The sequence below is a fragment of the Salvelinus alpinus genome, chromosome 1, assembly GCF_045679555.1.
Source record: "Salvelinus alpinus chromosome 1, SLU_Salpinus.1, whole genome shotgun sequence".
Classification (NCBI taxonomy): domain Eukaryota; kingdom Metazoa; phylum Chordata; class Actinopteri; order Salmoniformes; family Salmonidae; genus Salvelinus; species Salvelinus alpinus.
In genome coordinates, this window is record NC_092086.1 from 74,552,925 (window position 1) to 74,576,623 (window position 23,699).

At 43.4% G+C, this 23,699-nt stretch overlaps 1 protein-coding gene across 10 annotated transcripts in view; it reads left to right on the plus strand.

Annotated features, from left to right (window-relative positions):
- The window catches only part of LOC139548022 (glutamate receptor 4), a 168,009-nt gene that overhangs the window by 42,776 nt on the left and 101,534 nt on the right, over window positions 1-23,699 (plus strand). The window contains exon 1 of one of the 10 annotated variants that reach the window (XR_011669660.1): window positions 20,193-20,357. The exons of the other annotated variants lie outside the window; for them this stretch is intronic. The gene's annotated coding sequence lies outside the window, so the exon portion shown is untranslated. Of the gene's footprint in view, window positions 1-20,192; window positions 20,358-23,699 lie in introns of those variants that run through there. 10 annotated transcript variants of the gene reach the window in all.

Below are 23,699 nucleotides of genomic sequence, written 5' to 3' on the forward strand. Positions count from 1 at the left end.
AACCAGCTATTTTGGGTAAAAAATAGAAGCAATTTTATAGCTTCAAATAGCATCAACCAAATTTTTTACATTTAATTTGATAGATATTTTGCTAATTTCGGTTAAAAATGTTGTACATTCTTAGATGTACACTACCGTCCAAAAGTTTTAGAATAATAGTGAAGACATCAAAACTATGAAATATCACATATGGAAAAAGCAGCAGGAAAGCAGCCAACAAGTGCTCAGCATATGTGATAAAGCATTCCAGGTGAAGCTGGTTGAGAGAATGCCAAGAGTGTGCAAAGCTGTCATCAAGGCAAAGGGTGGCTATTTGAAGAATCTCCAATATAAAATATATTTTGATTTGTTTAAGACTTTTTTGGTTACTACATGATTCCATATGTGTTATTTCATAGTTTTGATGTCTTCACTATTATTCTAAAACTTTTGGACGGTAGTGTAGGTGTAAAGTACTTAAAATTAAATGAAAACTCACACATTGACACACACACACATACACTCACACACACATATGGGTTTAGACCCATATAGATATACAGTGGGGAGAACAAGTATTTGATACACTGCCGATTTTGCAGGTTTTCCTACTTACAAAGCATGTAGAGGTCTGTAATTTTTATCATAGGTACACTTCAACTGTGAGAGACGGAATCTAAAACAAAAATCCAGAAAATCACATTGTGTGATTTTTAAATAATTAATTTGCATTTTATTGCATGACATAAGTATTTGATACATCAGAAAAGCAGAACTTAATATTTGGTACAGAAACCTTTGTTTGCAATTACAGAGCTCATACGTTTCCTGTAGTTCTTGACCATGTTTGCACACACTGCAGCAGGGATTTTGGCCCACTCCTCCATACAGACCTTCCCCAGATCCTTCAGGTTTCGGGGCTGTCGCTGGGCAATACGGACTTTCAGCTCCCTCCAAAGATTTTCTATTGGGTTCAGGTCTGGAGACTGGCTAGACCACTCCAGGACCTTGAGATGCTTCTTACGGAGCCACTCCTTAGTTGCCCTGGCTGTGTGTTTCGTTTCGTTGTCATGCTGGAAGACCCAGCCACGACCCATCTTCAATGCTCTTACTGAGGGAAGGAGGTTGTTGGCCAAGATCTTGCGATACATGGCCCCGTCCATCCTCCCCTCAATACGGTGCATTCGTCCTGACCCCTTTGCAGAAAAGCATCCCCAAAGAATGATGTTTCCACCTCCATGCTTCACGATTGGGATGGGTTCTTGGGGTTGTACTCATCATCCTTCTTCCTCCAAACACGGCGAGTGGAGTTTAGACCAAAAAGCTCTATTTTTGTCTCATCAGACCACACGACCTTCTCCTATTCCTCCTCTGGATCATCCAGATGGTCATTGGCAAACTTCAGACGGGCCTGGACATGCGCTGGCTTGAGCAGGGGGACCTTGCGTGCGCTGCAGGATTTTAATCCATGACGGCGTAGTGTGTTACTAATGGTTTTCTTTGAGACTGTGGTCCCAGCTCTCTTCAGGTCATTGACCAGGTCCTGCCGTGTAGTTCTGGGCTGATCCCTCACATTCCTCATGATCATTGATGCCCCACGAGGTGAGATCTTGCATGGAGCCCCAGACCGAGGGTGATTGACTGTCATCTTGAACTTCTTCCATTTTCTAATAATTGTGCCAACAGTTGTTGCCTTCTCATCAAGCTGCTTGCCTATTGTCCTGTAGCCCATCCCAGCCTTGTACAGGTCTACAATTTATCCCTGATGTCCTTACACAGCTCTCTGGTCTTGGCCATTGTGGAGAGGTTGGAGTCTGTTTGATTGAGTGTGTGGACAGGTGTCTTTTATACAGGTAACGAGTTCAAACAGGTGCAGTTAATACAGGTAATGAGTGGAGAACAGGAGGGCTTCTTAAAGAAAAACTAACAGGTCTGTGAGAGCCAGAATTCTTACTGGTTGGTAGGTGATCAAATACTTATGTCATGCAATAAAATGCAAATTAATTACTTAAAAATCATACAATGTGATTTTCTGGATTTTTGTTTTAGATTTCGTCTCTCACAGTTGAAGTGTACCTATGATAAAAATTACAGACCTCTACATGCTTTGTAAGTAGGAAAACCTGCAAAATCGGCAGTGTATCAAATACTTGTTCTCCCCACTGTATATTGTTCTATTTCATCAGTGGTGTACAGTACTTAAGTAAAAAATACTTTAAAGTACTACTTAAGTAGTTTTTGGGGGTATCTGTACTTTACTTTACTATTTATATTTTTGACAACTTTTTATTTTACTCCACTACATTCCTAAAGAAAATAAGGTACTTTTACTCCGTACATTTTCCCTGACACCCAAAAGTACTCGTTACATTTTGAATGCCAGGCAGGACACGAAAATTGTCTAATTCACGCACTTATCAAGAGAACATCCCTGGTTATCCCCACTGCCTCTGATCTGGCAAACTCACTAAACACAAATGCTTTGTTTGTAAATTATGTCTGACTGTCCGTAAATTAAAAAAACAAGAAAATCATGCCGTCTGGGTTGCTTAATATAATGAATTTGAAATTATTTATACTTTTACTTTTGATACTTAAGGATATTTTAGTGATTACATTTACTTTTAATACTTAAGTATATATATTTTTTAATACTTTTTAACTTTTACTCAAGTAATATTTTACTGGGTGACTCACTTCTACTTGAGTCATTTTCTTTTAAGGTATCTTTACTATTACTCAAGTATGACAATTGGGTACTTTTTCCACCACTGTATTTAATTCTATGTTTAGACCACTGTGGGTCTTCGCTTGACTTAAACCGTTGGCTTTGCTGCATTGAACTCTGCAAGCAAAAAAACAATTTCTCTTCACATTCTCTGCTCCTTTCGCGTTAGACCAGAGGGCTGTAGGCTTTGTCATGCACTGAGGGTGTACAGAGACTACAGGGAACGGGGTTACGGTGTGTGTTTGGGTGTAAAGTGACGCTCCTATAGGACATGGCTGGTGTTCTGTTTGGGTGAGCGTGGTATTGAACTAAGAGAGAACTAATAGAGACAGAGAGAGAAAGAGTGGGGAGGGAGGACAGGGGAGGGAGGACGGGGGAGAGAGGGGGGTAGAGAGAGCGAGAGAGGGAGGGGGAGAGAGAGGTAAAGAGGGACTGATAGAGAGAGGGGGAGGGGGAGAGAGAGCGCGCGGAAGGGATACAGAGAGAGAGAGAGAACGCTCCAGGGACAGAGGAGAGGAGGAGAGGCCTGATGTGGAGTGACAACTCCCTGACACTCCTCCTCCCCCTCGGTGATGTCCCTGCGCTGTCCGTATCCTAGAGTCTCCTAGAGTCAACACGGTGTGCGGTACTATGACTGTGGATCCACCATGGACAGGCCTGTAGCCTATAGTATCCATCATGGACTGGACCTTGGACTGTCCTGGATATATGGCGGGCTCACTGTGGTGACAATAGTTCTGAACAGAGAGAGAGGCTATATATAATATATGCCATTTAGCAGACACCCTTTATCCAAAGTGACAGTAGTGCGTGCATACCTTTTCATTTGCTCTACCAACTGAGCCACACAGGACCACAGGTGCAGTGAGCGAACCGTGAGAGAGGGATAGTGGCCTTAATGAATGATGTACGTAACTCCTATGTTTTAGTCCTGCAGTCTGCTACGACCTGTGTAGGTTTATAAAACTGTATGGCTGTAGCTCAATACTCTTTACATGGTGTCCTTTCCTTATCTTTTGTCCTGGATATATACTGTATATCCATCATATTCCTGTAACCTAACCAGTGCTTACAGCAGTGGGCATGAAAGAAAGGAGACAAGTCAAAGAGGCTAGTGGATACGACAGGAACACAGCTCAGGCCCGCTGTGTCTTTTCTCCCTTCTCCGGCTGGAGGGAGGATGGCGGTAGAGGGAATAGATTAAGCTATTCCACGCGTGGTGGTTTGCTCAGCCCTACATTAAAAGGGTGATTGCGTTAGCTACACTCGCTAGCCTTCTTGTAAGAGCTTCAGAGCTGGTGTGTGTGTCTGTTTGTGTGCCCGCATGCATCTACACATAGGCCTACAGCATGTGTGTGCACAGTATCTTATGCACACTAGATGCGCTCATGTTCTGGCCTAAGGGGAGTTGTGTGGCCAAAGCACCAGAATACATTGTCAAATAGCAGGTACCCAACAACACACTAAAGCCTCAGATGCTTGTCCACTTGTAAGGTGTCCATATTTGGTCAGTCGCACATCTCCTCACAGTTGGTAAAAATCCCAGCATGGTCCTATGGAGAGCATTGATTCAGACTGCCTGCAGCAAAAAGCCCTGGGTTGTGTTAAGTAGGCATGAAATGGGAAGAAAAACGTTAGAGCTGAGAGGTTCTATCTGACCTCGTCCAATTAGAAACGCTTGAATTAGTTTTCTGTCGCGTACCGTTTTTCCTGCGATATACCATAATGAACACGACCCCGCTTTGTTCTGTGTTGTAGGGTTATGTTGCACTCCTGCTACATTTTGAAATGTTTATAAATCAGCAGACAGACAGACAGACAGACAGACAGACAGACAGACAGACAGACAGACAGACAGACAGACAGTATGATTCATCTTGAGGTTCCCCCTCTTAGTACAGTGAAGATGACCCACCTTACCCTAAGTGTTGTCCTTGATGATCTTTTTGGCCTTCCTGTAACATCTTGTGCTGTAGGTGTCCTGAAGGGCAGGTAGTTTGCGCCTGGTGATGCGTTGTGCAGACCGCACTACCCTCTGGAGAGCATTGCGGTTGAGGGCGGTGCAGTTGCCGTACCAGGTTGTGATACAGCCCGACTGGATGCTCTCTATTGTGCATCTATAAAAGTTTGAGGGTTTTCGGTGACAAGTCAAATTTCTTCAGCCTCCTGAGGTTAAAGAGGTATTGTTGTGCCTTCACCACGCTGTCTGTGTGGGTGGACCATTTCAGTTTGTCCTTGATGTGTACGCCGAAGAACTTAAAGCTTTCCACCTTCTCCACTACTGTCCCGTCGATGTGGATAGGGGGGTGCTCCCTCTGCAGTTTCCTGTAGTCCACAATCATCTCCTTTGTTTTGTTGATGTTGAGTGAGAGGTCATTTTCCTGACACCACACTCCAAGGGCCCTCACTTCCTCCCTGTAGGCTGTCTCGTCGTTATTGGTAATCAAGCCTACCACTGTAGTGTCATCTGCAAACTTGATGATTGAGTTGGAGGCGTGCATGGCCACGCAGTCATGGGTGAACAGGGAGTACAGGAGAGGGCTGAGAACGCACCCTTGTGGGGGCCCAGTGTTGAGGATCAGTGGAGTGGAGATGTTGTTTCATATCCTTTGAGGGCTGTTGTCGCTGTGGCTATTATTGAAGAACATTCTCTCGGGAAAGAGTACGGTCGGCATTTGATTGTGAGGTATTCTAGGTCGGGTGAATAGAAGGACTTGAGTTCCTGTATGTTATCACAGTTACACCATAAGTCGTTAATCATAAAACATATACCTCCACCCTTCTGCTTCCCGGAGAGATGTTTGTTCCTGTCGGCGCCATGTACTGAAAACCCAACTGCCTTTACAGAGTCAGACAGTATATGTCCAGAGAGCCATGTTTCCGTGAAGCAGAGTATATGACAATCCCTGGTTTCTCTCTGAAGGCAACTCTCGCCTTGAGCTCATCAATTTTATTATCCAGAGATTGGACATTAGCGAGTAAAATACTCGGGAGTGGTGGGTGGTGTGCACGCTTCCTAAATCGGACCAGAAGACCACCTCGAGTACCTCTCCCTCGCCGGCGTTGTTTTGGGTCAGCCTCTGGAATAAGTTAAATTGCTCTAGGGAGAGCAAACAAGGGATCCGCTCCAGGGAAATCGATATCCTGGTCGTAATGCTGTAAATTCTGGTTACCGCCGCTCTAATATCCAGTAGTTCTTCCCGGCTGTATGTAATGACACAAAACAATTCCTGAGCTAATAACGTAAAAAATAGTACATAAACAAACAAAATACTGCAGAGTTGCTTAAGAGCTAGTCGCGATGCTGCCATCTCCGTCGGCGCCATCATACAATGGTGCCGACTTCCTTGTAAAATAAGGGGAAAAACGAATAGACAAAATAAACGATTGGAAGGGGAGAGTTCCTCCAATGCCTATCCCCTGTATTATCTCTGGTGAGGTGTAATGACAGAGAGATAGCGAGAGACACAGAGAGAGAGAGAGAGAGAGAGCCACAGATAGAGAGTCACAGAGTGCCACACTGACAAATACACAGAAAGAGAGCGACAGAGACACAGAAACAGAAAGAAAGAGAGTAAGCAGTGCAGAGGATAGAGCGGAGGTAGAGGTAGATAAATCCAGGCCCCAAACGGTGTCGTTGCCTTCCATAATGAGGTCACAAACACACTATCTCAGGCAATGATGAAGATTTATGGCGAGAGAGAGGAGGAGAGGGTCCAAGTCACTGCACTGCAGCACAGTCACTGAAGTCTATTGGACTGGACTCTGGCCTGGACCTGGAGGAGCAAGGTAGGGTAGTAGTAAAAGTATAGAGGGACTACTGCTGGAGTGGGCATATGCTGTGTGTGTGAGGCAGACGCACGAGCACACAAATACACGTACGTATACAGACATAGACACGGTTTAAGACACACACACACACATACACACACTGTACAGTATGCACACTCCCATGAACTCACATACAGTTTGCTGTGGCATATGTGTCGGATAAAATCTTCATAAACATGCAGAATTCAAAATAGTCAACACACCATAAATATTCCACTACTAGTGTTCTACTCTCACCCACTACATTCCTTACAAGTACTTTGTGCCTGCGGGACTGCGCATCACAAGAGGTTGTTGGCACCTTAATTGGGGAGGACGGGCTCGTGGTAATGGCTGGAGTGGAAATGGCTGTAAGTCGTTTTTTCAAGGTTACAGTTAAACTTTAGAGACATGCGCAGCAGTGGAGGCTGCCTAGGGGAGGACTGCACATGGATGTGTTTGATGCAATTCCATTCACTCCGTTCCAGCCATTATTATGAGGCGTCCTTCCCTAGGCTGCCTCCACTGCTGCGCATGTATCTGAAGTTAAAATGTAACCTTGAAAAACAAGTCCCAATTGGCTAAAAAAAGCCCTAACATGGAGTGTGTGTTCATTCACGCGGCTGACTTTGAATTCTAACTGAGCAGTGTTCCACACAAACCCACTACAGGCTGCCCTCCTTTTAGCTGCTGTTTGTTTTTGTATTAATGTAGTCCCTTTAACTCTGTGGTTATCAGTGTGATCTCGACTTTGGTGTCGCTCCTCATCACAGTGACATGGGTGCAGCAGGGGTGCAGCTTGCGTGCTTTATTGGTTCCACTTTCATGAAGCCTCCATAGAGAATGATAGAGGACTCTAGTGGCCAAAAGCCTGCGTTAGCATGGGCATCGCCATTGAGGGCTTCCATAATTTTTATGTAGTCAACTGGGTGGGATGTCCAACTTCATTGGCTGATCCCTACTAATGACCCTGCTGGAGTCATGTCCAACTGGGTCATCAGGAGGAATCAGACAATAATTTTTCAGCCAAGCATTTTTCCACGGCTGGCCATGCTTTCCACCTGGCTACCCCTACCCTGGCCAACATCTCAGCACCCCCTGCAGCAACTTGCCCCCCCCCCCCCCCTGCTTCTCCTTCACCCAAATCCAGACAGCTGATGTTCTGAAAGAACTGCAAAATCTGGATCCCTACCAATCAGCTGGGCTACACAATCTGGACCCTCTCTTTCTAAAATTATCCGGCGAAATTGTTGCAACCCCTATTACTAGCCTTTTCAACCTCTCTTTCATATCATCTGAGATCCCCAAAGTATGGAAAGCTGCCACGGTCATCCCCCTCTTCAAAGGGGGAGACACTCTAGACCCAAACTGTTATAGACCTATATCCATCCTGCCCTGCCTTTCTAAAATCTTCAAAAGCCAAGTAAGTTAATAAACAGATCACCGACCATTTCAAATCCCACCGTAACTTCTCCACTATGCAATCTGGTGTCAGAGCTGGTCATGGGTGCACCTCAGGCACGCTCAAGGCCCTAAACAATATCATGACCGCCATCAATAAAAGACAGTGCTGTGCAGCCGTCTTCATCGACCTGGCCAAGGCTTTCGACTCTGCCAATCATTCTTATCGGCAGACTCAATAGCCTTGGCTTCTCAAATGACGGCCTCGCCTGGTTCACCAACTACTTCTCAGATAGAGTTCAGTGTGTCAAATCAGAGGGCCTGTTGTCCGGACCTCTGGCAGTCTCTATGGGGGTGCCACAGGGTTCAATTCTCGGGCCGACTCTTTTCTCTGTATATATCAATGATGTCGCTCTTTCTGCTGGTGATTCTCTGATCCACCTCTACACAGACGACACCATTCTGTATACTTCTGGCCCTTCTTTGGACACTATGCTAACTAACCTCCAGACGAACTTCAATGCCATACAACTCTCCTTCCATGGCCTCCAACTGCTTTTAAATGCTAGTACAACTAAGTGCATGCCCTCCAACCCGACTAGCATCACTACTCTGGACAGTTCTGAGCTAGAATATGTGGACAACTACAAATACCTAGGTGTCTGGTTTGACTGTAAACTCTCCTTCCAGACTTACATTAAGCATCTCCAATCCAAAATTAAATCTAGAATCGGCTTCCTATTTCACAACAAAGCATCCTTCACTCATGCCGCCAAACTTACCCTTGTAAAACTGACTATCCTACCGATCCTTGACTTTGGCGATGTTATTTACAAAATAGCCCCCCAACACTCTACTACATATCCGTCGCCAAACCCACTGGCTCCAGGTCATCTATAAGTCTTTGCTAGGTAAAGCCCCGCCTTATCTCAGTTCACTGGTCACCATAGCAACACCCACCCATAGCACACGCTCCAGCAGGTATATTGCACTGGTCATCCCCAAAGCCAACACTTACTTTGGCCACCTTTCCTTCCAGTTCTCTGCTGCCAATGACTGGAACGAATTGCAAAAATCTCTGAAGCTGGAGTCTTATATCTCCCTCTCTAACTTTAAGCATCAGCTGTCTGAGCAGCTTACCGATCACTGTACCTGTACACAGCCAATCTGTAAATAGCCCACCCATCCCCATAGCAGAGAAAAACAAGACACACACATCAGTTCAGTGCAGGAAACTCTCCTGTCCCAGTAAACCCACCTAGCAGTGAGGAGTGAAGATGAATGGTGCTCAGTGCACTTTGCTACTTTGCTAAAATCTTCTTCCTAATTAGTTTTGCTTTCTTATCATCTGAAAAATCAATTTCAAACTCAGCAAGCTCTTCAGTTTTGTATGTGTGTGAGTGTGTACCTGTGTCTGTCTTTAGGCGCAGGTGTCTGTGGTGTCTGCTTGCGTGCGTGCTTGTGTGTGCGTGCGTGCTTGTGTATGTGTGTGCGTGCACGCTTGTGTACAGTATGTGTATGTATTCTGCATGCCCCCGTGTGTAACCCAGTGTTGTAGCAGTGCTTAGCGAAGTCTTCAGTCAGTAATCGGAACAGTCTGAACATCCAGATGGCGATTGCTTAACTTGCCTGTGACTTCCCCCCTCAACGCCTCCCCCGCCACTATGTCCCTGTGGCAGTGTTCAGGGAGCACGGCGCTCCCTTGCTGCTTGCCCTAACGCAGGACCAACGTGTTCAGGCATAATTACGCCCTGTACCCGGCTGGCATGTTTGTGTGTCACTGTTTAACAGGAACAGGCTCCCTCGGTCGTGTGCTTCAAACACCACTTCCTCCTCCTCATCTCTGATTTATCACTGGCAGCACTGCTTGAGGATGGCAGGGGTGTTTGTATGGTGCACATATTACGACATACAGTTGAAGTCGGAAGTTTCCATACACCTTAGCCAAATACATTTAAACTCAGTTTTTCACAATTCCTGACATTTAATCCTAGTAAAAATGCCCTGTCTTAGGTCAGTTAGGATCACCACTTTATTTTAAGAATGTTAAATGTCAGAATAACAGTAGGGAGAATGATTTATTTCAGCTTTTATTTCTTTCATCACATTCCCAGTGGGTCAGAAGTTTACATACACTCAATTAGTATTTGGTAGCATTGCCTTTAAATTGTTTAACTTGGGTCAAATATTTCGGGTAGCCTTCCACAATAAATTGTTGTGAATTTTGGCCCATTCCTCCTGACAGAGCTGGTGTAACAGAGTCAGGTTTGTAGGCCTCCTTGCTCGCACACGCTTTTTCAGTTCTGCCCACAAATGCTCTATGGGATTGAGGTCAGGGCTTTGTGATGGCCACTCCAATACCTTGACTTTGTTGTCCTTAAGCCATTTTGCCACAACTTTGGAAGTATTCTTGGGGTCATTGTCCATTTGGAAAACCCATTTGCGACCAAGCTTTAACTTCCTGACTGATGTCTTGAGATGTTGCTTCAATATATCCACATCATTTTCTTACCTCATGATGCCATCTATTTTGTGAGGTGCACCAGACCATCCTGCAGCAAAGCAGAACATGATGCTGCCACCCCCGTGCTTCACGGTTGGGATGGTGTTCTTCGGCTTGCAAGCCTCCTCCCTTTTCCTCCAAACATAACAATGGTCATTATGGCCAAACAGTTCTATTTTTGTTTCATCAGACCAGAGGACATTTCTCCAAAAAGTACGATCTTTGTCCCCATGTGCAGTTGCAAACCGTAGTCTGGCTTTTTTATGGCGGTTTTGGAGCAGTAGCTTCTTCCTTGCTGAGCGGCCTTTCAGGTTATGTCGATATAGGACTTGTTTTACTGTGGATATAGATACTTTTGTACCTGTTTCCTCCAGCATCTTCACAAGGTCCTTTGCTGTTGTTCTGGGATTGATTTGCATTTTTCGTACCAAAGTACGTTTATCTCGAGGAGACCGAACACGTCTCCTTCCTGAGCGGTATGATGGCTACGTGGTCCATGGTGTTTATACTTGCGTACTATTGTGTGTACAGATGAACGTGGTACCTTCCGGCATTTGGAAATTGCTCCCAAGGATGAACCAGACTCGTGGAGGTCTCAAATTTTCTTTCTGAGGTAATGGCTGATTTCTTTTGATTTTCCCATGATGTCAAGCAAAGAGGCACTGAGTTTGAAGGTAGGCCTTGAAATACATGCACAGGTACACCTCCAATTGACTCAAATTAAGTCAATTAGCCTATCAGAAGCTTCTAAAGCCATGACATAATTTTTGGGATTTTTCCAAGCTGTTTAAAGGCAGTCAACTTAGTGTATGTAAACTTCTGACCCACTCTAATTGTCATACAGGGAATTTTAAGTGAAATAATCTGTCTGTAAACAATTTTTGGAAAAATTACGTGTGTCATGCACAAAGTAGATGTCCTAACCGACTTGCCAAAACTATAGTTTGCTAACAAGAAATTTGTGGAGTGGTTGAAAATGTAGTTTTAATGACTTCAACCTAAGTGTATGTAAACCTCCGACTTCAACTGTGCACGCATCGTCAGATTTTGTATGGTGCACATATTAGGACATACATGCGTCGTCACATTATGTATGGTGCACATATTAGGACATACATGCATCGTCCCATTTGTACCGTGTACATATTAGCGAAAAATCTGAATATCGTTTCACACTATATATAGTCCCAATGATTTATTGGGTATCAAACACGGCCTTCAGCCTTTTTCCGTTAGTCAGCACCTCTAACTATTTTCGGTGTGGGTTCATGCTTTTTATTAGACCGTGTACATTTTAGGATAAACATGCAACATCAGATTTGTACTGATTACATATAACAACATACATGTGACTTCAGACATCGGATGTCTAATGTCGGATGTACTTCCTAATATGGACACGTACAGTCGCTCAGTTCTGCTCTAACGCCCGCTGCCTTTATTCACAGTACGGTGTCTGTAGCCGTGTGCACTCAGCCAATACTCATCTTCACAATCCGGATCTATCGCTCTTTCTCTCTCTCCATGTCTTTTTCTTTCTATTGCTGGTATCAGAAGGTTGGTGTCAGTTCTCTGCCTCCGTTTGACATGCTCCACTGTCCCTACTCGCCCGCTCACTCTCTCACTCCTCTTTCTCTCCCTGTGTGTATCCCCCTCCTCCGCTCCTATCCACTGGGTCTGACTAATGACCTTGCAAGTGTAGGGGGCAGGGGGCCTGTCTGCCTGCCTCCCCTGCCCCCCCCCCCCCCCATTCTCTATTTCTCTCTGTCTCTCTCTCTCTCTCTCTGTCTCTCTCTGTCTCTCTCCCTGTCTGTCTCTCTCTCATCTCTCATCTCTCTCTCGCTCACTGTCTGTCTCTCGCTCTCTTGCTCTATCTCGCTCTCTTTCTCTCTCTCTCTCTGTCTGTCTTTCTGTCTGTCTCTCTCTCCCCCATCAGTCTTTCTTTCTCTTATCTCTCTCTCTCTCACTCTTTCAGAATATATAAAGAGCGTGTGGTGGGGAAATTCATGTCACAACCCAAAGTGCTATTAACATCAAAGAACAGAGAGAGAGATATAGTCTTACACAGCTGAGATCAACTCTGTTGTTCGTGTCAATTATGTTATTGTGCAATAACGTGATTGCCGTTTTATCTGTCCACTCCCTGTCAATCTCCTCATTGCCGTTATTGTGCGATATTTTAACCTTGTTGCAGTGTTGACGTGTGTCGATACCGATCTCCTTGCACTCCGTTGGTAATTAGCGAGGTAAAACGATGCACAGTCATGGATTTATCGGAATCGCTGATGCAAACACTGGAAATGAATAAGGAATTCATTCAATTAATCCTCTTTGGCAATTTTCGTTTTTGTCTTCGTCTCTCCTTTCATTCATGATTAGCGCCAGCTGAGACTGTTAGAATGGAGCCTCCTGGCATTCCCATGTATCAAAGTAAATGACTCTTCTTAAATCATCTTCTCTAACAACTCCACTTCCTTGTCTCTCAGGGTATATTGCCCGTGTAAATATAATTTAGTTCTCTCTCTTTTTCAAATGTTTTTTTGGGGGGGGGATTTTCGCAAACTGCTTTTGGTGGTGTCTAAAATAACATTATACAGCTAGCAAGGGGAAGAGGGAGGAGGGTGGTGTTTACGTTATAAGCACAGGATAAAAAATAAAAAACATTGTTATATTGTTCCTCTAAAATGTCTATGGCTATAAGAGCACAGCTTGTTATACATGACAGTGTTCTTGATTTCTATTTAAAGTAAAGGTGATAAAAACAATCATTGTGGTATACGGTGTCCAGATTAGGACAGTAGTAGGATACAAATAGGGCAACCTAATTCCAAAGGAGAACTGGATAGTTGTGAATGATATCAGACATTAAAATTCACCTTTTATATACATTGCTTGGCAGTGTTCTTTAATCCTGGGTGTGCAGGCTTTTGTTACAGCCCAGTGCTGACACACTTAATCAAACTAATCAAGGTCCCAGTGTGTAGTTGATCAGTAGAATCAGGTGTTTTAGTGCTAGGCCGGAACAAAAGCCTGCACACACTGTTAAGTCTTATAGGGTAGGGATCCCAGTATCTAGGGGTCTGGACAGACAAACATCTCGCCTATCACATCACTCCCTGTTGGTTTTAATGAGCTCTGGTTTGCCAATGTGGATGTCACTCATAATTGTCCCGCAGGACTGAAACCCATCTTCTAAGTCATCAACAAGACAACAGAAATCTCAGCTCTTGATTGTCTTTTCGAAATTGAAATATGCCTCAACCTCTTTAGAAGAATAACATAACGGAGGGAGGGGTGATTAAACGAGACACCGTGCAGTGGAGGGGTTCGCAGGAGTACAACAGATGCAGCGAGAGACAGAGCGAGATACCAATAATATGGTAATGATGATGAATGTGTCTCTGCTGGTTAATGTGATGATTCAGGGGACATCTGTCTGGAGGATATGTCATTCTACATGATTATTTCTAATCTACCTCTGTGTGTGTGTGTGTGTGTGTGTATGTGTGTGTCTCTCCCTCTCTCTCTCTCTCTCTCAATTCAATTCATAGTGACGTTATTGGCATGAGAAACATAAGTTTACATTACCAAAGTAAGTGAAATAAACAATAAACAAAAGGAAGAAGAAACACATTTAACAACATGAACAGTAAACATTGCACTCAAAAAGGTTTATCTCTCTCTCTTAAATTCGGTGCTGCTTGTTTGCCTATTACTTCCTTCTCTGACTTTTTCTCTGACAGTGTTTCCCCGCACTAGAGGTACAGCTCATGCACTGCATTCGGAAAGTATTCAGACCCCTTGACTTTTTCCACATTTTGTTACATTACAGCCTTATTCTAAAATTGATTAAATAGTTTTTTCCCCTCTTCAAACTACACACAATACCAAAAATAGGTTTCTAGAATTTTTATTTTTTATTTTTATGAAATAACACATTTACATAAGTTTTCAGATCCTTTACTCAGTACTTTGTTGAAGCACTTTTGGCAGCGATTATAACCTTGAGTCTTCTTGAGTATGACACTACAAGCTTGGCACACCTGTATTTGGGGAGTTTCTTCCATTCTCTGCAGTTCCTCTCAAGCTCTGTCAGGTTGGATGGGGAGCGACACTGCGCAGCTACTTTCGGGTCTCTCCAGAGATTTTACATCGGGTTCAAGTCCAACTCTGGCTGGGCCACTCAAGGACATTCAGAGACTTGTCCCGAAGCTACTCCTGCATTGTCTTGGCAGTGTGCTTAGGGTCATTGTCCTGTTGGAAGGTGAACCTTTGCCCCAGTCTGAGGGCCTGAGTACTCTGGAGCAGGTTTTCATCATGGATCTCTCTGTACTTTGTGCCTTTCATCTTTCCCTCAATCCTGACTAGTGTCCCAGTCCCTGCCACTGAAAAACATCCCCATAGCATGTTCCTGCCACCACCATGCTTCACCGTAGGGATGGTGCCAGGTGTCATCCAGACGCTTGACATTCAGGCCAAAGAGTTCAATCTTGGTTTCATCAGATCAGAGAATCTTGTTTCTCATGGTCTGAGAGTCCTTTGGGTGCCTTTTGGCAAAATCCAAGCGGGCTATCATGTGCCTTTTACTGACGGGTGGCTTCCATCTGGCCACTCTACCATAAAGGTCTGATTGGTGGAGTGCTGCAGAGATGGTTGTCCTTCTGGAAGGTTCTCCCATCTCCACAGAGGAACTCTGGAGCTCTGTCAGAGGGACCATTAGGTTCTTGGTCTCCTCCCTGGCCAAGGCCCATCTCCCCTGATTGCTCAGTTTGGCCAGGCAGCCAGCTCTAGGAAGATTCTTGGTGGTTCCAAACTTCTTCCATTTAAGAATGATGGAGGCCACTGTGTTCTTGGGGACCTTCAATGCTGCAGAAATGTTTTGGTACCCTTCCCCAGATCTGTGCCTCGACACAATCCTGTCTCGGAGCTCTACGGACAATTCCTTCAACCTCATGGCTTGGTTTTTGCTCTGACATGCACTGTCAACTGTTGGACCTTATATAGACAGGTGTGTGCCTTTCCAAACCATGTCCAATCAATTGAATTTACCACAGGTGGACTCCAATCAAGTTGTAGAAATGTCTCAAGGATGATCAATAAAAACAGGATGCACCTGAGCTCAATTTTGAGGCTCATAGCAAAGAGTCTGGGCTTCTTTGGGCTTGGGCTCATAAAATGTCTTTAATATAGGGCTCAATTAATGTATGGTTCATCAGGCTCAGCTAGCATCAGACTTGAATTTTTGTAACATATGCAAAACTTTATAGACAATATTTTTTATAGTTTTTCAGGCTACTTTCCTAAAACAAAAATTGTCGGAGATTTGATCAACAAATGTATCAGGGCATTGCATGCATAGGCCTATAGGCTTAGGTGGCCGCTGTATGATATTAATATAAAACATAATACATGTATATATAGCCTATATAAAGGAAGAGAAGCTTAGGCCTAGCCCCAGAGAGATAGAGAGAGAGATAGAGATATGTCGGTGGCATGGTACAACACAGACATGCATTTCTTTATGTGTAACGGAACTCTAATTCCTCCTCCTCCTCGGACGAGGAGAGGAGAGAGGGATCGGAAGACCAATTTGCAGCGAGGTAGGATGACATAATGATTTATTTACAAAACTAAACTAAACACACGAAGAACACTTGATAATTACAAAACAACAAACGAACGTAGACTGACCTAAAACATGTGAACTTACATATAAACGAAGAACGCACGAAACAGGTACAGACTACAAACCAACGCTACAGTCCCGTGTGGCACGAACATACCTACAGACACAGGAGACAACCACCCACAAACAAACAGTGAGAACAACCTACCTTAATATGACTCTCAATCAGAGGAAACGTCAAACACCTGCCTCTGATTGAGAGCCATACCAGGCAACCCAAAACCAACATAGAACCAGAAAACATAGACTGCCCACCCAAAACTCACGCCCTGACCAATAAACACATACAAAACAAGAGAAAACAGGTCAGGAACGTGACATTATGTCAGATGGCTACTGCTTCTGCTATACAGATATAGACGTTTTTAATCCAAATATTTTGTTTAAAGATAAGAATTATATTGTTAGATTATAGGAGTAACTCTGGTAGGCCTGAAACAGTCTTCCTCAGCTCTTCCTCAAGTTCAAATGTTGTAGTCAGTTGGACCGCCGGGGCGCACTGCCTTCATATCATAGACCTGCAGTAGCTAAAGCTCAATAATAGCCACACCATACCAAACCTTCACGAAAGTTTCTAAACTTTATTAGGGAAATATCAAAAGTATGTCAAGCCGTTGTTTATAGGGAAAATATGAGCAGAAAACACAACGTTACTGTTGTAACTTCATTTGGCCAAAGAAAATGGCTCAACAGGATGAAACAAAACACTTGCGAAATGGTTTAAACCTTCACAAAAGTTTTGAACTGGCTATATTGCAGCAATAACCAACAAAGGCAAGTACCTACCATACCCCAAAAGTGACAGAAATAAGCTCATGTTATTTATTTCACAACAGACCTACTTATAACCTAATAATATTAATAATAATGATACAACAAATGACTATGAATCAATTTAAGTTCCAAAATTAACATCCAATCTGAATAGATGTCTTCACTGTTCCTATTGTTTTTTGTCAATTCATATAAAAAAATGTATGCTGCTTTGAATGTTTCTATGCGTGGTATGATTGCTAGTTAGCCTATTGCAGATCTGGACAAACGCTCCACCTACCACTATTGTCACTATGAATGGTGGACAGAGGGCATGATAGACAGTTAGACTGGTAGACTATACTGACCGTAGTGCATAAGGGAAGTAGCAAAACACCTTGATAAAGGGGAGATGCAAGCAGATGAGGAAATGTGAATATATGGAAGACATTATAATGTAAAACCTGCAAAAGAACAAATGTAAACCAGTGGGAAAAAACCCCTGTGCCCAATAAAAAAAACACACACAATTCCTCTCCTATTTTGGACCACCCCTCCCCCCTAGTAAATTGCGATATGCCCCTTAGAGAGGAAAATGGGAGGAAGTAACTTTTGATGCAATACACACCCCGCCAGCCACACCCCCAAACACAACTAACTAGCAAACAACTACACATCAGAACACATTCATGTCTGATCGTATATAGACCGTGGGTATCTGGGTTATATCAGGCGGCCCAGCGCTGAGCAGCATTTTGCTTTGCCGTTTATACTTTAGCCATTACAGGACGAGTTGGAGGGATACTGGTGGTAGGGCAGGGAAGGCTGTACTAGATTGGAGGTAACACATTTAGGGTGTGTGTGTGTGTGTGTGTGTGTGTGTGTGTGTGTGTGTGTGTGTGTGTGTGTGTGTGTGTGTGTGTGTGTGTGTGTGTGTGTGTGTGTGTGTGTGTGTGTGTGTGTGTGTGTGTGTGTGTGTGTGTGTGTGTGACTGGCACTCATATCCTCTATGGCTGGAGAATAAAGGAGCTGTAAGAGTGTCTTTAAAGAAGACTCGGGAGAAGGTATAAATAAAGGACTGAGCTTGAGGGGATGCTCTCCTTTCTCTCTCCCTCTCTTTCTCCCTCATTCTCGGGCTCCACTGCACCAGTTGAAAAGAGAAAGAGGAGAAAATGAAATATATAAATCAGGACAAACAGAGAATTCTCTCATGGGAGGGGAGATTCTACAAACACGAAGGGGGGGATGGAGAAAGGAAGGAGGGAGGGATGGGAAAGGAACAGAGGGAGACAGAGGAGGAGCGAAGAAATGAGCACACCAGGTAGAAAGGAAATGGAAAAATACTGAATAGAAAGGGGAAGAGAGAGAAAGATATCAGGAAAAGAAGAGAGAAGGTGGTTTGAGAGGGAGGTAGACAGAGAACTAGCAAGAGAGGAAGAGACGTTATAGTTGCACACGGTGTAAAGAGAGAAATGGGGCAATTCAGGCTGGGAGGCACGTCGCACTGATCTACTTTTGGTAGAAGGAAGGAATGAGTGCTTCTACCAAAGTGTTTGTTTAATGTCGTGATGGCATTGTGGGAATGTTGTGACCGCGTCACCGTGGCAAAAAGCAGAAGGAGTAGGGGAGGAGAGACGAAACGGTCCGCCTCTTCACAGGAAGTGACTGTGAGGAAATGTCACAGTATAAATATTGTCCACCCATGTCACCCTGGGCTATTCCCTACACTGTTTATGTCCCACATCTATTTAAAGCTGATCAGGAATATTAATTAGGTACATGTGTTAGAAAATGTAGGAAAATAAAATGTCACCCAACCATAGCTGCATAGTCTGCATTCTGCATTTGTCAATTATATGGAAATCACAAGATGTTGAAGTGAAGACTGTCACTTGCACACACACACATATACAGTACATCACCTTTTAGTCTCCTGCGCAGAAAGTATCATACTATCAATCACCATATACATTTAGTCATGCAGCATCATGAATGAAGCTATCATGTCTAAGTCACCGACGTTGTTTTTCCCAAAGGCTATGAGCATCCCAAATGGCACCCAACACCCACCCTACTTTTGATGAGCCCTGGTCAAAACTAGTACACTACGTAGGGAATATGGTGCCATTTGGAACTCAAAGTAAAAGCCTCGTCTGAGTGGTAATCACACGTCTAAACGGGCTAGCTGTTAGTGCCTCTTAGGCTACACCCAGCTTTCACATTTGGTTCCTTGGAAGTTGTGGGAAACATACTTTTTTTTTTGTTCACTGAATGTTTCAATAAGACTTTTAATAACACTGCTAGCTTATTTGGGGTTAACTTTTTAGAACTCCAAGCACATTTAGGACACATGGAAATGCATTTCTTTCGACATAAATCACGCAAACACATTTCTTTTTTATTATGACACGACATCAGTGAGATTCGAACCTATAATCTTCTGTTTTCTATCTATGGAATTTGTTCACTACGCCTCGAGGACGGAGCTAGCATGCCATGTTTTCTTTACACATATATAGCTTTTCATTTTAGTCTATTCAAACAGACCCCATTTCAAAGGAAACACGGGCTCATTAAGATCAGGTGTAGACAATTAGTGGGGGATGCCAACACAGCTGAACACACTTAACAATATTGACAATCATGTCTTGTTGATGCTGAAAACAGAATGTTTGTTTTTAAATAACATTCTTGGAACGTTCTCTGAATGTTACTAAAGTTTACTTGTGGTTTTTATGGAATGATTTCTTAACATTTTTGGAACAATTTGAGAACATTACTTTATATAGAGCCACGGGGAAACCTGTAGGAAACGTTATGCTGAAGTACTGAAATTCAAACAGAAGAACGCTGGATCTTAACCTTCTCGGAGTTATTTGAGAACATTCCCAATGTTAACTAGTTGGAGAACATTCCTAGAACATTATAAACAATTTCATGAAATGTAACAATGTTTGAACTTTTAAGAAATGTTCTGTTAAAGTAATGAAATTCCAATATAATACGTTTTTTGCCATGTTCCTTAAATGTGCTGAGAATGTTCCAAACCCAGGCAACTACTACATCATTCCCAGATATTTTTGGGAAGATTGTATGTAAAATAACCATAGGAAAACCACGCTCTCACCAAGCTTTAAGAAGCATATGGTTCTCAGAACGTTATGTGCTAGCTGGGTAGCGTGTCGGAGTCGCTCAAGTGGAGTCTTTCTACATACTCCCACCATTATCTCTCAATCGCAGGAAGTTGCCACACGCATATACATGAACGTGCACACACACACCCACACTTTACCGTCTCCCAAACTGACTCATGTTTTATGGATGATAAGTGGTTAAGAATTTCCTGGGAGTTTAGTTAAGTCCTCCCTGGACATTTTAGCAATTTTAATATACGCCTGTTGAGGAGTTATGAATTCCATTCATGCTTCTCTGCGTTCCCTTATAGGTTCCCTAGAAATTTGAGATGGGAGAAGGGATTTATTTTTTTTACGTTACTGGTAGGCATTTTTCTTCTTCTTATGTCTGTAAACTCCTTTTCATTATAGTTGTCTGTGATTATAGTGTAAAGTACTGAGGGGTATATATCCATAGTTATAAACTGGGTGGTTCGAGCCCTGAATGCTGATTGGCTGACAGCCGTGGTATATCAGACCGTATAAAAGGGGTATGACAAAACATTTATTTTAACTGCTCTAATTACGTTGCTAATGTCACGTCCTGAACATAGAAAGCCTTTATTTTCTATGGTAGAGTAGGTCAGGGCGTGACTAGGGGTTTAGTCTAGTTTATATTTTCTGTGGGGTTGTAGTTTGTTTTTTCTATGTTGGTGTTTTAGTATGATTCCCAATTAGAGGCAGCTGGCTATCGTTGTCTCTAATTGGGGATCATACTTAAGTAGCATTTTTTCCACCTGTGTGTTATGGGATATTGTTTGGAGTTAGTGCACGTTGCACCGCTGTAGTCACATTTTGTTTGTTTATTGTTTTGTTAAGTTTCACTATTAATAAAGCATGTGGAACTCTACGTACGCTGCGCCTTGGTCCGACCATTATTACGAACAACGTGACAGCTAACCAGTTTATAAAAGCGATAAGGCACATTGGGGGTTTGTGGTATATGGCCAATATACCACGGCTAAGGACTGTATCCAGGCACTCCATAGAACAGCCCTTAGCTGTGGTATATTGGCCGTGTACCACAAACCCCCGAGGTGCCTTATTGCTTAAAAGTAGAACATATATATTACCGTTCAAACGCCTTCTCATGATCGTTTTCTGGGATTGTTGTGTGGAATACTGAACAGTGTCTGCCTCTCGTGATGGTGAGGTTAAGTTACGGTCATGACCGTATTTTAACCATCTGTCATAGCTCGTCCCATAAGGAAGGCCTGAGTGAGTTGTCTAGCTAGCATTGGCTGACAGCTGAATGCACTGTCGGCTCACAGCGTGCACTTAGGTTATTGTGTACTTGCCTGTATGTTCTCAGGTTTGAATGACTTGTGTTTTTATCATGTCGTTGGTTCCTCCTTGTATAGATTTGTAGCACAGGACCTACCTGGGTCCTCTCTTCTCATGCCAAGTAGGTAGAAGTTGCCATCTAACCACTGACACAGGGTCAGATGTATTTTCATTAAGATAATGGTTGAGGTTAGGATTGAAGGTGGGAAAATCTGGTAATCTAATCCTAGATCTGTGGTTATTGGCAAATTCGAACTCAAGCAACTTCTACACACACACACACACACACACACACACACACACACACACACACACTTTCGCTCACTCCAATACACCACACCAGGACTCATGGGCTCTCACACTGTTACGGTCGATCTCTTTCAAAAATATAACAACCTTCTCTCAACTTCCTCCCCTCTCCTCCACCCCATTCCCTCCCTCTCTCCACTGTCTTCCTCTCTCCACTCTCTCACTCTCTCCACTCTCTTGGTATTTCAAGGTGGATTGCCGGCCTGTTTTTATGACACTCTTTACCATTTTTAAAGGAGAACATTGAGGAGGTGGAAACGAGGAGGGATGACGGGGTAAAGGACGTGGGGTGGAACCCCCATTGGGTAAAGTGGGGTAGAGTGGTAGTCTGTCGATGGCGGTCATGCACGATGTGGAAACATTGTGCTGTCATCCAGCGGGATTCTATCTCTGCATTCAGACAGGGCCGCCACAGATGAAATAAGGAGCAGTCAGCGTGTGTGCATTTCGTCACACACAGACACACAGATTATCTTAATTTGATCACTCTGTTGTTGATGAGAATGTTCCTGTGCAGCACGACATGCAAACTTGTAGTGTATTCAAGGTGTAAAAACAATTCTAAATTGTCAGACTTGGTTTGCCATGATGTACAGTATTTGCATTTAACAGATGCTCTTATCCAGAGCGACTAGGGTTAAATGCCTTGCTCAAGGGCACATCAACAGATTTTTCACCTAGTCGGCTCTGGGATTCAAACCAGCGACCTTTCAGTTACTGGCCCAATGTTCTTAACCGCTAGACTACCGTCCACCCTACACATTTTTTCCATGAAATACAATCCACATAATAATTCACATTTCCTGTTGCTGCAGGATTATTTTCCTGCTGTAGCAAACTGGCTCAAATTAAGATCCTACACGTGTGCACTCTCTCTGTCTTTCTTTCTCTGTCTCTCTCTCTGTCTCTCTTTCACACACAAACACACACACCCTCCTAGACCATGGAGCTGAACTCTTCGGGAAGTAGGGAATGCAGTCCATGCAGAAGCAGCATGGTATTAGATCAGCTTTAATTGAACAAGGTCAGAAAGAGGCTGTGTTCTACTGCATTCTATAGAGCAGGGTTGCCCAACCCTCTTCCTGGAGATCTACCGTCCTGTGGGTTTTCAGTCCAACCCTAATTTAATACACCTGATTCTACTTACCGGTAGATCTCCAGGAAGAGGGTTAGGCAGCCCTGCTATACAGCCTTCTGATGCATTCTATACAGCCTTCTGATGCATTCTATACAGCCTTCTGATGCATTCTATACAGCCTTCTGATGCATTCTATACAGCCTTCTGATGCATTCTATACAGCCTTCTGATGCATTCTACTGCATTCTATACAGCCTTCTGATGCATTCTACTGCATTCTATACAGCCTTCTGATGCATTCTACTGCATTCTGTACAGCCTTCTACTGCATTCTGTACAGCCTTCTGATGCATTCTACTGCATTCTGTACAGCCTTCTGATGAATTCTACTGCATTCTGTACAGCATTCTGATCCATTCTACTGCATTCTATACAGCCTTCTGATGCATTCTACTGCATTATGTACAGCCTTCTGATGCATTCTACTGCATTCTATACAGCCTTCTGATGCATTCTACTGCATTCTATACAGCCTTCTGATGCATTCTACTGCATTCTGTACAGCCTTCTGATGCATTCTACTGCATTCTATACAGCCTTCTGATGCATTCTACTGCATTCTGTACAGCATTCTCAAATGCATTATACTGCATTCTGTACAGCATTCTCAAATGCATTCTGATGTATTCTACTGCATTAAATGAAGTACTCTGATGTATTCTACTGCATTCTGTACAGCATCCTGATGCATTCTATACAGCATTCTACTGCATTATCTTCTGCATTATCTTCTGCATCCTGCTGCATTCTCAGAATTTATTTTGCATTCTATAGGATCCTGCTGCAATCTACAGCATTCTGTAGATTCTACTGGATTCTATATTCTGCTGTATTCTACTACTGCATTCTACTGCTTTCTCTACTGCATTTTACAGCATTCTGATGCATTCTACTACATTCAACTGTATTCCACTACAATCTGCATTCTACAAAAT